We start from the raw sequence: 16,501 nt of genomic DNA, 5'->3' as shown, positions 1-16,501 counted from the left end.
ATAATAATATATATTATATAATATATAGAGATATATTTCAGGCTTTAGAAACCCTCTTTCCACACTCCTCTACACCTTTCCCACATTTATAAACACTTCATATGCTCTTAAACACTTTCTGCACTCTTAAACCCATGTAATTTTAAATATATGTAAAGTTCTACATGGGTACTCGATGTGATGTTGTCAAAGAGAGATGCTGAACATATGGGCACAGTGTGGGAGAGCAAACAGACTGATGCTACTGTCACTGAGCCAATCAATGCCCACGATACAGAACACAGTACTGTGGTTGGTCAGCTTCCATTCCATCAGCCAATAGTGTGCCGGGTACAGTCTTACATTGGCAAACTTGCACAAGTGGTAGTTATGTACTGTGTTTCCATTGTGTACAGTATGGTATTCATACACTGATGAAATACATACTGTATTTTATTCTGATTTAATATTCTTTTAATATGTTTGAATTAACTTTTTTATATTTTTATATTGTGTTAAAATTTTTAGGCAAAGGTAATTAAAATCATAAGTGTTATATAAATACCTATACACCATAAAATCCCCCGAGATAGCAACAACTCTGCCATATAGAATTAGATATATTCTTTTTGAAAACCTGCAATACTGTGAAGCCACAATAAGTGAACCGTGATATAGCAAGGCAGGACTTATATGTTCTCTTTCAACATAGCCAGAGGTCCCTGTGTTCTACAACTTAACCCTGTATGGTCTGGTGTTCAACACCATAGAACAGAGAAATTAAAGCTGACGGATTTTTTCTTTTGTATGCTATTTAGACCAGATCTTTACCTCAAATGTGACAGATAGTATCCACAAAAAATGTGAACAGGCACTGTATCTTAGTCAGGAGAATGAATGTTACTTTTGTAAGTCATGGTATTGATAATCTCATCCCAGTCTTACAGAATGACACAGAAGATAAGTGACCTGGCCAAGAATGTTAGTAGAATCTGAAGCTTTGATTTTCAATCAAGCCATCTTTCCTTTACTCAGTAATGATTCTTCCTACACTGTGAGCTGTGCGAAGGCAACATAATATTAAAAATTGCAGCATTTGCTATCTGTGCATTAGCTCAGTTGAAGAGTTGCTAGAGACTGGGAAGGCTATTTTGTTTACTCCTGTGGCAATATCACATTTTAGACTCAGAACTGTGGAAAGGAGGCCATATTATTGCAGATTCCGCCAGGGGTCCCAGGGCCTGTCAACTCTGTTTCTGCCTGCATCAATAAACCAGATTCTTCCCAACATTTAATGAGCAGGTGGGGCCACAAAATAAGTTCTGTTCAGTGAAACCTTTCCACCTTCTAAAACACTGCTCTGCATGATTCTTTTCCCTCATTACCTTCCTTGGTGATGTTGGAGCTACCTATTTCATATGACTCTGTCACAGGGAGGAAGAACTGGGGTCTCTGAATAACTTTGTATTGTAGAACCTGTCCTCTCTTCACCTGCTGGCTCCACTGAACAGTGATATGAGCAAAGAAGTACGTACTGTATTATACTACAGAGACTTTGCAGTCACTTAAAAAGCAGAAAATGCCCTTGTAACAGACCCATTCACTCTATGTTAGGTAAATAGGTGAAGTATATCAGTGAGAGGGTAGATTTTTGTATATTACCCTGTGAAATTAGCAAAGAGTAGCAAGTAAATTTCTTTTTTTTTTTTGGTTTTTCTCCGGTACCGGGAGCCGAACTCACGACCTTGCGCTTGCCAGGCAGGCGCTTTTGCCGCTGAGCTAAATCCCCAGCCCGCAAGTAAATTTCTACATAATTCCAATGATTGTACTAGAAAATGTAGTGGCCACTTTATTCTTAAAATTTGGTCTAATATTTGGAGTAATTCTTATTTTATTCTTTAATTGGAGAAAGGGACATACTGCCAAGGACAAGTATGATGTGTTCTTTTATTACCTACCTAAAACTCTTGAAAATTTTATAAAACCCTTAGGTCTCTTATCTTTCATTTTTCAAAAGATAATTTCTCACCTAGAACAGGAATGATTTGGAGCTCGCATGGCAAGAAGTTCACAGAGACCATTTTTTATTGAATATTGAGCACTTAGTTGTCTGAGAATAGAGATACACTCTCAAAGTTAGCTAGCGATGACCTTGCAAACAATTTAAAGAGTTAAATAAAGAAAATAAAGGGTAAGAGTTTTGCTTGGACTTAGTACTTTCAATAAATTTCTTATATAAAACAAACTGAATTTCATATACTATTTTGCTCTGCAAATACTATTATAGGGGGCAGAGCAGGGTTTCACTCTCAGCTCCCTAGCAAGGATAAGGAAATAGGAAACAAATACATTTCGCAGCAACAGCTTTAGAATTTCTATGGAAGAGAACATAATGGCTGCTTTCTGGTTGGAAATGGAGGTGTGTGTCTAGAGAACTTGTAATCTATACAGTTATCTTATAAGCATAATGCCATAGGTTAGATTAGAGTTTCTCCCAGGGCCATGTGTTAAAGGTTTGGTACCGAGAGTGACGCTTTTGGGAGGTCATGGTACTTTTAAGAGGTTTGGTCTATTTGGGAGAAGATAGGTCAATAGGGATGGGCAGATATCAGTACCTTAACTTCTTCCTATCTCTCTTTTTGCTTCTTGGCCCCCATGAGGTAAGCAGCTATTACATGATCCATCATGATGTACTGTGCTTCCTCAGGCTCAAACCAACACAGTCACATGTTCATGGACTAAACTCTGAAACTGTGGACCATAATAAACCTTTCTTCCTTTTAAGCTGACTCAGATATTTTGTCACAGAAATGGAAAGTAGACTAAATATAATGCTTTTCTGTTCAAATTAACGGGCAAGCAAAACCATTACGGTTTACTAAAGATTCTTTTTATTCATATATTTATAATATTGAGAAGATATCAAATGTTCCTCAATCCTAATTATGATTTAGGGTAATTTAAGGGAGCTAGAGGTAATTTTTAAGGGGCAAAAAGTCTCCACCACCATCTTGTCCTGGGTATTTCATTTGAAAATATTTACTGAACCTTTGCAATGTGTTAAGTGTTGCTGTGGGTACTACAATCTAAACAGTAAAGAAAACACACAAAACTCCATACCCCATGGAACTTTCTGAATATTGGCATAGACAAGCAACAACACACTACCTAAAATGTAGTGATAATATAGGGGAGTTACACACACACACACACACACACACACACACACACACACTGCCTACCAGAGTATAAAGACAGTAACAGAAGGAACAGAAGTATCTCAGGGGGTAAAAGCAGATAGTAATTTTTTTAGCTGAGCTGGTCAGAATAGGCCTCAATGGGATTTTCAAGCTAAGACCTGAGAGAACTAACACATGTACATATCCAGAAAGATCCTTTCAGGTGATAACAATATCAAATGCAAGGGCCCCAAGACAAGAGGTAGGAGCTTAATCTGGATATTTGAGGCTAATATGAGCTAAACAGAGTGAGACAACTGAGAGAAATTATAGATGGGACCTCTTGAGGCCAGACCATTGTGAAAGGAGCCACCTAACCAGGAGCTGAAATATTGACTGAAGACCGAAACAGCAAAAAGTGGGTTCTAAAGCACCGACAGGATCGTGTGGCTTCCTTTACCAGAAACCTTAGGGCTGGGGTTCCTCTCAGCATCAAGAACTTAGGTTCTATGCCAGCGAAGCAAAATGGGGCAGGAAAACCCCCTCATAAAATCTGACAAGTATGCCAAATTCAACATTTTCAATACCTACTCTTAGGGATCCATGATCTTAAAACTGTGCATTAAAAAATAAACTCAAGCTACTTACTGTATGGAACTTGAGTCAAATTTAAACACATTTATTCTAATTTGCTTATCTTTTAAGAGAGGAAACCATTACTAAGTAAGAACTTTATTTTTGAAGGTCAAATGATATGCCTCAGATGGCACAGCTGAAAGCAAAATCAAGTGGTCTGTCAGAGAATTAAATGCAATCTCACTTGATCTACAAGAATTTAAGTGACAATTCTTCTTTCAAGAATAATTATCTTTTAGATTATTCTATTCTGGAGGGAACTGACGTTTTAAAATAACAAAAACAGCTTCTGGTAATATAACAGAGCAGAAAGAGACTTTTGACTCAGCCAAGTATTTAAACCTTAGTTCTAAAGGAATGACTTTATGAACTGGATAGACTTAGGATCTCATCACTTTCCTCCTCAATGTGCTGAGGAGAATAAATATGACATGCTTGGCGTGAAGTAGAAATTCTGACAGTTTAAACAGCTACTATGTGAAAGGTTTAGATTGTCATTTATTGTAGACAAGTGTCGGATTATGAATGATTATTCCTCCCAAAATAAACATTCCTTATCCCAATTTCGGGGAAGTATATTAATTTCCAGAATGCCTTCCAAATTATCTTGCACAACTTGTTCCCTTGACCACAGAATACACAGGAGAATAAGGGAAGCTACTATTGTAAGAGCGTTAGAGGGCTTTTTCTCTCGATGCAGTCATGCAGTGTTTTAAAATGTCCATTATAAATGAACTATTAGTGAAAGTACAGGTCCATCTCACTCACATCCTATTAGAATGTAGATTGGGTCTCAGAGTAGATGTGGTAGAGTACTGCAAAAACTATAGCATTTCCAAGACAACAGTGTGTGAAATGATGTTTGGGACCACAAGCACCAGACCGGTGAAGCAAGTGTTTTAATCCCAGGATCCATTATGGATTTATGAGTTGTGAGCTCTTTCCATCTAAATGCCGTACCAAGCCTCTCACATTTTTGGGACACCGGTGTGTGAAATGACAGTCCTTGTTAAAATAACTGGGGTGTGGAAGCAAACGCTTTAGGGTAAAACGCTTCTTACAGATTTAGGTAGAAGCAGTCAGCTTCACTTCCTGGCAGGAGTCTGCAGAAGTCTAGAAATGGCAGTTGTCCTCCTATTCTGGGGGCTGGATACACTTGTATGGATCTGCGCCCTACTTGCTTTGTTGCCATCCCTGTAGGACCCTGTGAATAGTTTCTTAAGTAATACTCTGTGAAATAGTGATCTACTATACTTCTCAAAGAGCAACAGGTGGGCTTTTTTTTGTGTATCCAATGTGTTCTACATGCAAGGCCAGTGGTGCCTAAAGTTTCACCATGCAATTCCTCTGGAGATATGCTGCCATTTAGAGTGTAAATACACCCACTGAGAGGAGTCAACCGTTACGCCACTGTTAACATAATGTGAATGAAGTTATCAACATGTGTCCCTGGACTACTTGAGAGATGCAGGCAAGGTAATTAATTCACTTTATATACAGAGACTCTGTAGAGAATGTTTTAAGATGGACCTTAAGACACAGTAGACCATGGTGAACAGTGAAACAGTGAGAGAGCACATACCTTAGACAGCGATTCCTCTTACAGACCAGCCTCCAGTCCTATTTAGAAGATGTTATATTGAAGGTTCCTTTTCATTTCAAAGATAATTAAAATTAAAAATTATACAGATTCTAAAGATTCCCCCAGAAAGAATAGAAAGCCTTGGAAAATATGTCTTACTGGATCAAAATTTACTTTTTTTCCCTTTAAACAGCAGAGAATAAAGACTACTGATAAAGTGTAGAAGGCAGGATCAAAGTTATGTCTAATTTGACTAAAACTTCAAGGCTTTCCACATCCTCAGAAACTGAGAACATTCCATTAATCTGACTCTAGGACCCAGATTCTAGTGAAAAATGAGTTGTGCTCAGTATAATAATTTATCTTATGTTAAAAAATGAAAGTTTGATTTTGGGCAAAATTTGACTTTACCATTATGGCTGAACATTATGTCAAGTCACTATAATATGAAAGAAAATGGATTTTCCCCCAATGATTCATGAATATACCTGAGATTGATTGACAGACAGTAGGTTGACTTATGGCTATGAATTGTGAGTCTACTGGGGATCCCATGGTGTCCTCAGCACTATGGGAAGATATAGAAAATTATAAGACAGATGGACAGACCAGGCAAGCATTTTACAGATTAATAAGATCTGGGATCACTGTTAAATTGCAACAAGATTCATGGATCCTCTTGTCTGTACCTGAACTTATCCTGGATTTTCACACACCCAATTTTAACAATACATTTTCTCTTAAGCTGCAACCTGGAACTTCCTCCTTTGTCTCTTGTTATCATCCTCTTTTGGCTCTCACTCCGTCACTTTGCCAGCCTTCACTGGTGTTATGCAGAGTATCTTGTTCTCTGACATGGCTGTGAGCTCTCCTATCTCTTCCTCTTTTCCTTCCCCTCTTCCTCAACTGCACTTCCCATCACAGTCCCATCATAATGAGAAATTCACTGAGGCTGCCAGTAGTTCTAACTCCGGTGTAAGTGATAGAAACTCAAACTCAGTGACCTTGCGTAAAAGGCAGGGATTGCCTGACACAGGACATTTGAAGTCCAGGGGTTATTGTGGCCTGAAGGACTGAAATTATTACCTGTTCTTTTTTTTTTTTGGTTTTTCTCCGGTACCGGGAACTGAACTCATGACCTTGCGCTTGCCAGGCAGGCGCTTTGCCACTGAGCTAAATCCCTAGGCCCCTACCTGTTCTTTATCTTTGCATTCTTTTGAAGTTGTATCTTCTTTTGTTTCCTAGTGTTTTGGCTCCCTGAACTTTTATGGCTATTCTACCTTGCATAATGGGTGGGATATTAAGGGGAACAAAAAGAATAAAGCAAATGCAGTTTTACACCACCTCATCCTACTGACTGTAAGGGAAAGAAGACACCTTCCTTTTGGTATCTAGAAAGAAAAAGTCCCAGACAAAATGACTCTGATTCGTCTAAATTTAATCATGTGCTACGGTGCAAGTTATTGTGATAGGTCAGGAATAAGCTTCATGGTTCTCTCTGGTCCAGATCTATGATATGGAGTATAAGAAAGGGCCTAAGGGAACCAAAGAAGGCATAAAATAATGTTAAGCACCCATGATTGACAACAGTGACTTTCAGCTACATCAGCTCTGCTCTAACATGCCTCTCTAGGAAGAATGCTACTTCACAGGAAGACAGACTTAATCAGATACCTTGCATTTAGATTCCAGCTCTACTACTTCCTGGTCATATAAACCGAAGCTAATTGAATAACCACTAAAAAAGTCAGTTTCTTCTGTTAAATAAAGATGACAGTAAGCTCTTCTCTACCCACTAAATTTGTTATGAGAATTAAGTGAAGTAATACTGTATATACAATCCTCCCAATTCAACGCTTAGAATATAGGCAATGCTCAATACACAATTGCTGCTATAATGATGACTCTTATTGCTTCTTATTCTATCTCATTTGTGTTTCTCTTTTCCTGCTATATAGAATTTCTTCGGCATCTGCTCCTTTTAAGTCAAGACAAACGCTCTTTCGCAAGCTTTGACCTTGAGTTCGGAAACTGACAGACAGGATATAAGGGATATGGGGAGGTGAGGGAGAAAGAGCAAGGTAGCAGAGATGAATGCAAAATGGGGGAAATGGCATAGGAGGAGAATAGACAAGAGCCAGATAACCTGAGAGTTTGGGGAAGGGAAAAGTTTTGAGCACCTGTTCCATGAGGGGAAATAGAATAAAATATGAAAGATGATAAAACAGGATGAGAAGAAAGGTTCCACCTAAATTTTTCAAGATTTTGAACATGTGCATCAAATGCATTTATATTTATATCTATATTTATCTACACCTCCTACAACTAATTAGCTTCTACCTGAAAATAAGGAATAGGTATGGATATTTGTTGTTTGTACAAATTATGAGTATGAAAGCACAGTAAAAGAAAGCTTGAGTAGGCCCAGAGTTATTAAAAATCCAATCTTTCAACTATAGTATATGTTTATTAAGTTATGTATTAAAGTCAGTGTTTAGGAACAAATCAAGGAGTTGAAATCCATGATCCTTTATCACCATCCTCTTCTGAGCGAGTGTCTTGATGTAGGTCATGGTTAATGTAGGCCAGTGTTAAACAATAAAACTGTGGTTATCAGGTAGTAGAAGAGCTTTGGTACCTCTGTTCACAGAACTTACTGCAGTGCAATGCTCACTGTATATCAACAGCTTGTTCCCGAGGTGGGCTAGAATAAGACCAAAAGCTCCTCCTATATTGCTGTAATTATTACCAATAACCAAGACATTGTTTAATATATGGCATGAATTACTCACAATTGTGACTTCCAACTCTGGAAAAATAAGGGTAGTTAAACATTGTCTAGACTTTGACACAAATGCCAATACTTCCCTGGTGAAAGGGCACAAATGATTATTTTTTGTTTTGTTTTTCCTTTTAAGGAGGTTAGGGATATCTTAAACCAAACAAGGGGGAGACACTTGCAGATGATTCCTGCAGACTGTCTAAATATTCCTTCTTAATTCCACTTCCACAAACAGCTCCCATCTAATACCCCTTCCCTTCAAGAAATACACACAAGAGAGCATGCTTTAGTTGAGTTGTTCATGTCATACATTTTTGATGAGAACATCCAGAAAAGAGGTATGTTCTTTTACCATTTTTATTCTACCAAATTTGGATAATAGCATTTCATTAATACCAACATAGAGATTCTTATCTGTCTGGAAATTTTGGCTAAAAAGTACAGTTGGATATCAAGGCATTTGGCAGATAATTCAGATCAGTATGCAGGGAAAGGATATTCCCACATTTTCCTGCACTGGCTGCGACTTCAGGCCTGGTAACACTAATACCTTTGTGAAGTCATCTATCCAATGACAGAGTGGACGATATTACAGAGACTCTTCTGAATGCAATTTTCTATCAGCACAGAAGACTGGAAAAGCTTGAATTTATTAGAAATGCCAATACCATTCCTCTTCTTGGTGTCTGAACATGCACATTTAGCTACCAATGAATGTTGATGTGGCTTGAATTAATGCCCAGTGCATGTATTATTAAAAAAAGACAGAAAATTCTTAGTTTTGAAGAATAACAATATAAAGGAAAATTTATAATTTGTTCTGTTTAAATATTAACAGGTAAAAAATTAAGGTTTAGACCAGAAACTTCAGCCAGTTTCCTGTATACTGTGCTGAAGAGTAGCTCGGGGATGTGAATGTGTGAGGCCGCACGAAGACGCAGAAACGAGAGGACTTAAGATTGGAGGGCAAAAGGAACAGGCTTAGACTCCAAATGAAAGTGACTGCTGATCCTCATGATCTGACATTGCATTTTTGGATTTCAACCCCTAAATTAGAATTTTATAATTTCCTTGTGCTATCAATATTTAATTATTTCTTGTTTAAGTTGAATATCTCTTTATCCCTGTTACACAGAATGCATTATTCTCCATTTCTTCTAGCTCTGTGGCCTTTTTAAACCTGCTGTCTTTGTGCCAGAGGCATCTACTCTTATTTGTAATTGGGTAGAAGTTACCAACTAGTATATTTCTAGAAAGATATCCAAGCAAGTTAAGGCCCATGGCTGAGTTTCAGATTCTAGTTTTGATGATATCACTAATTTGGTGAAAAACCTTTTAAAACCATGAGGTTCTGAAACACAGCAGCCTCGCCAGAACCTAGTGTCAGGCTATACACAAATGTGTGGAATGAAAGGATGGACAACAGTGTGAAGTGTGGAAGAAAGTGAAAGTGTACATCTCTCCCTCTATTTGGGTCAATGAGGCAGAGATATTAAAGATTTAGCACCCTAACGGGAACAGAGCATCCTTGGCCTACTTTCTCGCCTTCTATTTTATGTAAATTGCAAATGCACACATGCCAGCTCTTCAAACCATAGCATTCTTTCTCCCAGAGAATCAGCCTTAGATCCTGGATACTGCAAAACTAGAGGTCAAAGTCAGCTCTGTCTCTTCCTCCAGCATCCAGACCACCCACCTACATTTATTAATCTGTCTCAAATGCATTTTCAAAGATAAATGAGGAATCAAACAGCAAAGAAAAAATTAATATCACTAAGATTTTAGACTGTTTTTGGTCAAGGAAAATAACAATTATTATTTCACTGGGAAAGAAGACAAACGTTATGGTGCACTGGGGATTTTCCTGACCACTAAGGCTTGGGTCAGGAGAAGAAAAGTGGTGGGGACTTGCATTGTTTCAGCAAGGGAAGACACATTTGTTCAACTCACAAAACATTGCTGTAAGTTTGGAAGGACTTTAAATAATGTCCCAAATTGGAGACACACAGTGCAGCTGGATGCTAAGCCTGTCAGCCTTGGGGACTAGGACTGAGGTGGGTCACTGATGCTGAGCCTGTGGCCACTGAGACCCTTTAAGGGGCAGGCCATGACAATACCAGAGCCCTGCTGTCAGTAGGATAGCAGCCCCTACTAGTGGCATTCTGAGTAGAAGAAATACATGATACTGGGGACCAACAGACAGATAGGCAGATGTTTCTCCCCTAAGTTTTGGGGCCTGCCATAGTCTTAGAATATGACACATCCCAAGTTTGAAATGAAGGCAGAGCAATGACTGATTTTGGACTTCTTACTCATTCTGGTGAGGGATCCATGCTTGATTTGGCCACCGATTATCAGAAGAGAAGTTTCTCATCCTTTCACTACCAGTCTCACTGCATCTCTAGCCACACTGCACTACATTACAATGCATGAAACACTCATGGTCTTCCCATCCCACACCTTCCTTAGCCCACTCTAATCAGGTGTTACGTGCACCATAGCCATCAGCAGTTCTGCGCAGTCACCTCAACTGCTGAATTCAGTGATTACTCCCAAGCTCTTATTTTCCTCAGCCTCCCAGCAGCATGTGACTTTGATGTAGTTGTTTTCTTCTTCCTGTATACACTTTCTGGCCTTGGGTTCTGGGATACTTGACATTCTATTTTGCTCCAACACAATGGCTTCCTTCTCATTCACCCCTGCCAGATTCTCCTCTTCTTATCCATTTCTAAATGGGAGAATAGTGCTGTTTTTCTCTTTAAAATAAAAAAAAATCTCAGGTAAATGGGAGAATAGCCTAGAGATTAGTAAATCCTTATCTCAGTTCATGCTCATTTCCTTGCCAGTGTCACTGGGTCTCACAGCTTTAAATTCCACTTATGTGCTGACGGATGCCAAATTTTATCTCCATCCTCTCCCTTTCCCCTAAAACTGCACACTCAGCATCCTCATTTATCTGTTGAGGAGTGCTTTGAAGTTAATTCCCCTGCATAAATCTTGATTACTGTGCCCACTTCCAAAAATGTGTACTGTTAAAAGTTTTCCATTTCTTCAGTGGATTCCACGTTTGACAGTTGTTTAATTCAAAGACTTAAGAGTCACCCTTTGTCCTCTGTTTCTTTCACAGCTTTCATCACACGTAGTATCCAACTCCACTGGTTCTATCTCAGCGCCATCCCTTAGTCACAATATTTTTCTCACCACTCTAGTCTATGGGGCACTCACCTTCTTCCCACATGATGGCAACGGCCCTCTACTTGTTGTCTGTATTCTATTCTTAATTTTGCCAACTATCACCTGTCTCTCTACACAGCATCTAAAATGATGCTTTTCAATGTAAGTCACTTCTCAACACTCTTCACAATTTTCCATCAGTTCCTTGTCATATTTAGAATAAAGGCACACTAAGTGACAAGGTGCAGAAGAGGAAGCACCGTGTGACTTGGCCCCATGTCCTTTTCACTTGTTTCCTCCCATCCTTTACGGATCCTTTGCTGATCTTCTTTGAAGGAACCAGCCGTGCTCCTGCCTCAAGACTTTTGCACTTTGTGGACTCTAAGCCCAGAGAATTCCTGCCCCGGATAAGAACATGGGATCCCTCACACACCTCTGTCTCTGATTCTCCAGTCAATAGCTTGTATCGCTTATATAGTCATTTTTACTATTATATAGCTAAATGAATATTTGTCTAATGCTTATCTTCTTCACAAGAATGTACACTCCATGAAAGTGAAGACTGTTTTGTTTGCCATTTTATCTGAACCACCTAAAAAGATCTCTGGTGGTGTGGGGTTCAATACATTTTTGTTGAAAGTAAAAATAATAAATTTCAATCAAACCAGAAGAATTCAGGATTATACTGAAGGGGTAAGTTAACATTAAATTGTGACAGCAACCCTACTCATATGGTTTATTTATAATTAATCTATTGGGTTTTTTTAAAGGTGCTTGACTTAGTTACTTTCTTCATGGCTAAGACAAAATAACCAAAACCACAAAGTTAAAGGACGAAAGGCTTATTTGGCTCACAGTTTGCACAGGTTTCAGTCCATGATTGGCTGGCTCTAAGGCAGGGTGGCTTGGCAGAGGGGCATTGCAGGAGAGAGAGCAAAACAACAAAACCAAAAGTGAAAGACAAGCCTCTTTCTGCTCCTATTATCTTCTCCAGACTGCTGGGATTAGGGCGGTGCCAATCCAATCAGTCTGCTGATCCAGCAATCAAACACCCTTAATCTCAACATCCTTCATCCTAGCATTGAGCCATGAATGAAACTCTAGATTCAGCTATCTCCGAAAAAGGCCCATCTAAAACTTCATGAGGCTTTGAGAGGACATCTAGACACAAACCAACAGTGCTTCTTAAGCAGAAAAATGCTACAGAAAACCAAACAGTTAGATTATTCTAGGTACTCTGTGCAAAAAAAAAAAAACCAAACAAACAAAAAACAACCCTTTTATGATGTATTACACAATCAAACAGTTTTGAAAATTAATTTTTAGCTGCAGCCAGATTTCTAGACGTCCTAATCTCATCTTGAAACATCATTTTCCCCAAAGCATTTCTACAGCATCACAAAGTGATATGATAAAAAGATTTCCTGCTTTGAAAACATTTTTATGGATGCTATTTGACTAAAACAAAAAACTGGTTTATATATATATAATAAAACCAATTAATAGGAGTAAATACTAACAATACATATGAGTAATAGAATTACCAGACAGAAATAAGTAACTCCTACAAATCAGTTAAAAGAATAGATAACAAAATAAATAAATGAGCACAATAAATAAATGAGTTTCATAGAAAGTGTAAATGCCTCATCACTATATGAAAACTTGTTCAACCTCAGAAGTCATTGGGAAATTCAAGTTGAAATCAAAATAAAAATCATTTCATACCTGGAGATTAGCAAAAATTATAAAATCTGACAATATTAAATATTATTAAAGATATGAAACAGAACTATCAAAATGCTAGTAGAAGAGCAATTGTTACAACCACTTTGGAAACAGTGACACCACCTATCAGGGTGAACCTTGGCCAAACTATTTCCACTTAAAAGTTGTGGAGGGGGAGAAATACGCTTTAGAAGAGAAATATATTTATCAATATGTACATATATCCTATATAAAGCATATAAATCTCTCATGTGTTTCAAGGTTATATTTTTTTTCAGTGTAACATTTATGTTTGAATTTCCTTATGTAGAAGCATCCCATAGTCTTCATCTAATCAAGCCTATCACTTATATAATTAATTCTAGCTGTGCATCTTACCTGAACTCTGTAGTTCTAAATTTACTGTTGTATTCTATATTTTCTTCTGGTACTTGAAACTTTTACTCTTTACATTTAGGTTTTTTTTATTATAGAACTTGTTTTCATATGTGGTGTAAAACAGGGACATAGCTTGCTGTTATTCCAATTTCATCGCCAAGTGTCCCAAACCTACGTATTGAATCACCCTTCTAACAAATTCACTGAGGTAGGCACCTTAGCTCTCAATATTGTCTGTCTTCTGATCATCACATCTTTCGTGATCCTTACCCTGAGTGCAAGCTGGACTAAGTGATTTGTTTATTATGAAAAGAATACAGGAAGCACTCTCAGTGGCTCTCTTTCCATTGGCATACTCCAGACAGCAAGGAGCCCTATGAAGATTCCCTTGTGGTAAGGAACGGAAAGTGGTCTCAGACCAATGGCCAGTAAAGAAATAAGCCTAAGGGCAAGCCAAGAGTGCAGAGGAGCTGAGTCCTGCCAACAACCCCCAGAATAAGCCTGGAAGTGGATCTTCCCCAGAGGACCCTGGAAGTAAGACATAAGCTTTGTGAGTGTCCTTGACACAAAGGGTCCAGCTAAGCCATGCCTAGATTGCCAACCTACAGAAACATATAATAAGTATTAATGTTTTAGGACCTAAACGTGTAAAGAATTTGCTATGCATCACTAGATGACTAATTCTTTCTTCCATTTCTACTTGGTACTTCTGGAGAGCTCTTAAATATTTTAACTTAATTTTATTGTGCCAAATATCCTTCTCACTATTTGATAAAGTCTATAGAGCATCACACATAAAAGTCTTTCTAATATATAAAAAAAGATATATAGTATTACAAAGGAAACAAATTTTATTTAAATCTGGGCTCAAAACTCTAACCACTCTATTCCACTATGTTTTAGTTACTGTGGCAGATTAATGTTGCTTTGAATATACTAACTACATATTAAGTCTTAATAATATATTGGCCACCTCCTATTAATCATTTACCAAATTTTTTTGTGATATTTTTTCCATAGCTTTAAAGAAAATTTCTGAAATAATTTTGTTTATCCTTCCCCAAACTTACTTGGATTGTGGTTAGAAATGCATTCAATGTATGCATTAACTTCAGAGGCACTGACATGTTTAAGGTATTCAGTCTTTTACTTATTCAGATCTTGTTCTCTTAACAGTTATCTTACTTTCTATATTTTCTCTGAATAATAGTAATAACAATGGTAATAAAGATAAGTGGCACTGAGGGAGCATTTACCATGTACCATACTGTGTGCTAAACTTTTACATATATTAGTTAAATCCTCACAACTTCATGACAAGAAAACTGATGTTCACAGCTGTTAAATATTTTTCAAAGTGGAGAAGTTATCTAATGGCTAACTGGTGAATATGCCTAAAAATCATGGATTTTCTCTATTAAGCCAAGCATTTGTGTTCTTGTCCTATGCTTTCCATAGAGCACAAAGGGCAACAGTTTTGAATGTTTTTAAGTATGTATCACAAAGAATACCTATTTCTACAAGTCAAACCCCACTTTTCTAAGCTATGTAAAGCTACATTTGTAATAAAGAGCCTAACTCCATCTCCATTTTTACTTGATTTTGATGCATGTGAAGCACTATCTTCCTTACTTCTCCTTTTGCACTTCATCTCTCCACATTAAGAAGAAAGGCAAGGTACAGTAGATGAATAAGAAACCTTGGTGCATCTAGGCCAGCTGACACGAAAGTGGGATGCACCTTAAAAATCAGCGGAATTTCAAACCATCTGCTATCTACAAACCCAAAGTATAAATAAAGAGCAAAATAAAAGATAGATAATAGGAAGTAGGGAGGTAGATCTTTCTCAAGGGGTGAAAGGGGTGAAAGCAATGAAAAAAGGAATTAAGACGTGTTGTATTCAGCTACCAATCCCACACAAGTAGTGTGAATATAAAGTACTGCAAATATGTAACAAAATAAAAGAAAGAGGATCAAGAGATGGAGGGAGGTGTGAGGGAAGGAAGGCAAAGAGGATGATGAAAAGGCAGTTAAGATGTGTTGTGTAGAGGTACCAACTCCCTTCGAGGAATGTAAACATTATGCGCTACACACACATAATAATGGAGAAAATAATCTGAAGAGAAGTTTAAAAAATGTAAACCCAAAACTGAACAATAGTAAGGGAATTCTATAAAACAGGTATGTAGGAAATAAATACATAGAAAGCAACACTTTCCCTTGGCACTATACACTTACAGTAAATTCCTTTAGTTCAGGGGAATATATTAAATATTCACTCTTTGGGGACACTATTCTAGGTTCCATGAAAGATATGAAGAAATTTGGCACTAAGTACTTATAAGACAAAATTCCAACTTTGGAAACAAACTTTAGAAATAAAAAATCAAATATAAAAAGGAAAGGTTAATTCAAGAAATTATCAGTGTGTTATTCTCTTATGAAAGAAAACTAATCTATAGCCAAGTTTAAAACATTTACTATTATAATCATTTGAAGAGATTAAAGATTTCCTTTTCGCAGATAAAGCTAAATTTAGCAATGAGTGTTTGCCTTATAATTAAAAGCAACTGAATGCCACTAAAACTTCCCTGCAGACCTGAATTTCTTTCAGTATAATGTGGTCTTTTCCAAAGTGTCTGACTGGCCAACACAAAAGAATCTAGTTCCAGCGCTGTTGTGGGAAACATATTAGCTTTCAATTTTGTGGAATCTACTTTATATCAAATTTTGACATATTCATGCAGGCAATGATTTGAATATTTACAGTAAATTTACACAATAATGTGGAAAAGGTTGGCAGATGTAGAGTTCTCTGATTTCAGAGGATATGTTTCCACTTCCTCAAGTCTTATTTAGTACTTCTCAAATTTTATGCTTTTCTTTTACTAGGTCTTCCATCTACTTTATCAAATTTATTTTCAGGTCTCTCATAATTTTGTCTACTGTGAATAACTTTTTCCATTTCAATTTCCCACTAGTTATCAGTATAAGGAGAACTTATATTATACTATAATATTATAATATTATATATTAATATATTCTATATTCTATATTTATATA

This window comes from Chinchilla lanigera, unplaced genomic scaffold, assembly GCF_000276665.1.
Source record: "Chinchilla lanigera isolate Chin_1 unplaced genomic scaffold, ChiLan1.0 scaffold00020, whole genome shotgun sequence".
NCBI classification, from domain to species: domain Eukaryota; kingdom Metazoa; phylum Chordata; class Mammalia; order Rodentia; family Chinchillidae; genus Chinchilla; species Chinchilla lanigera.
Note: the sequence above shows the minus strand (reverse complement) of the source record.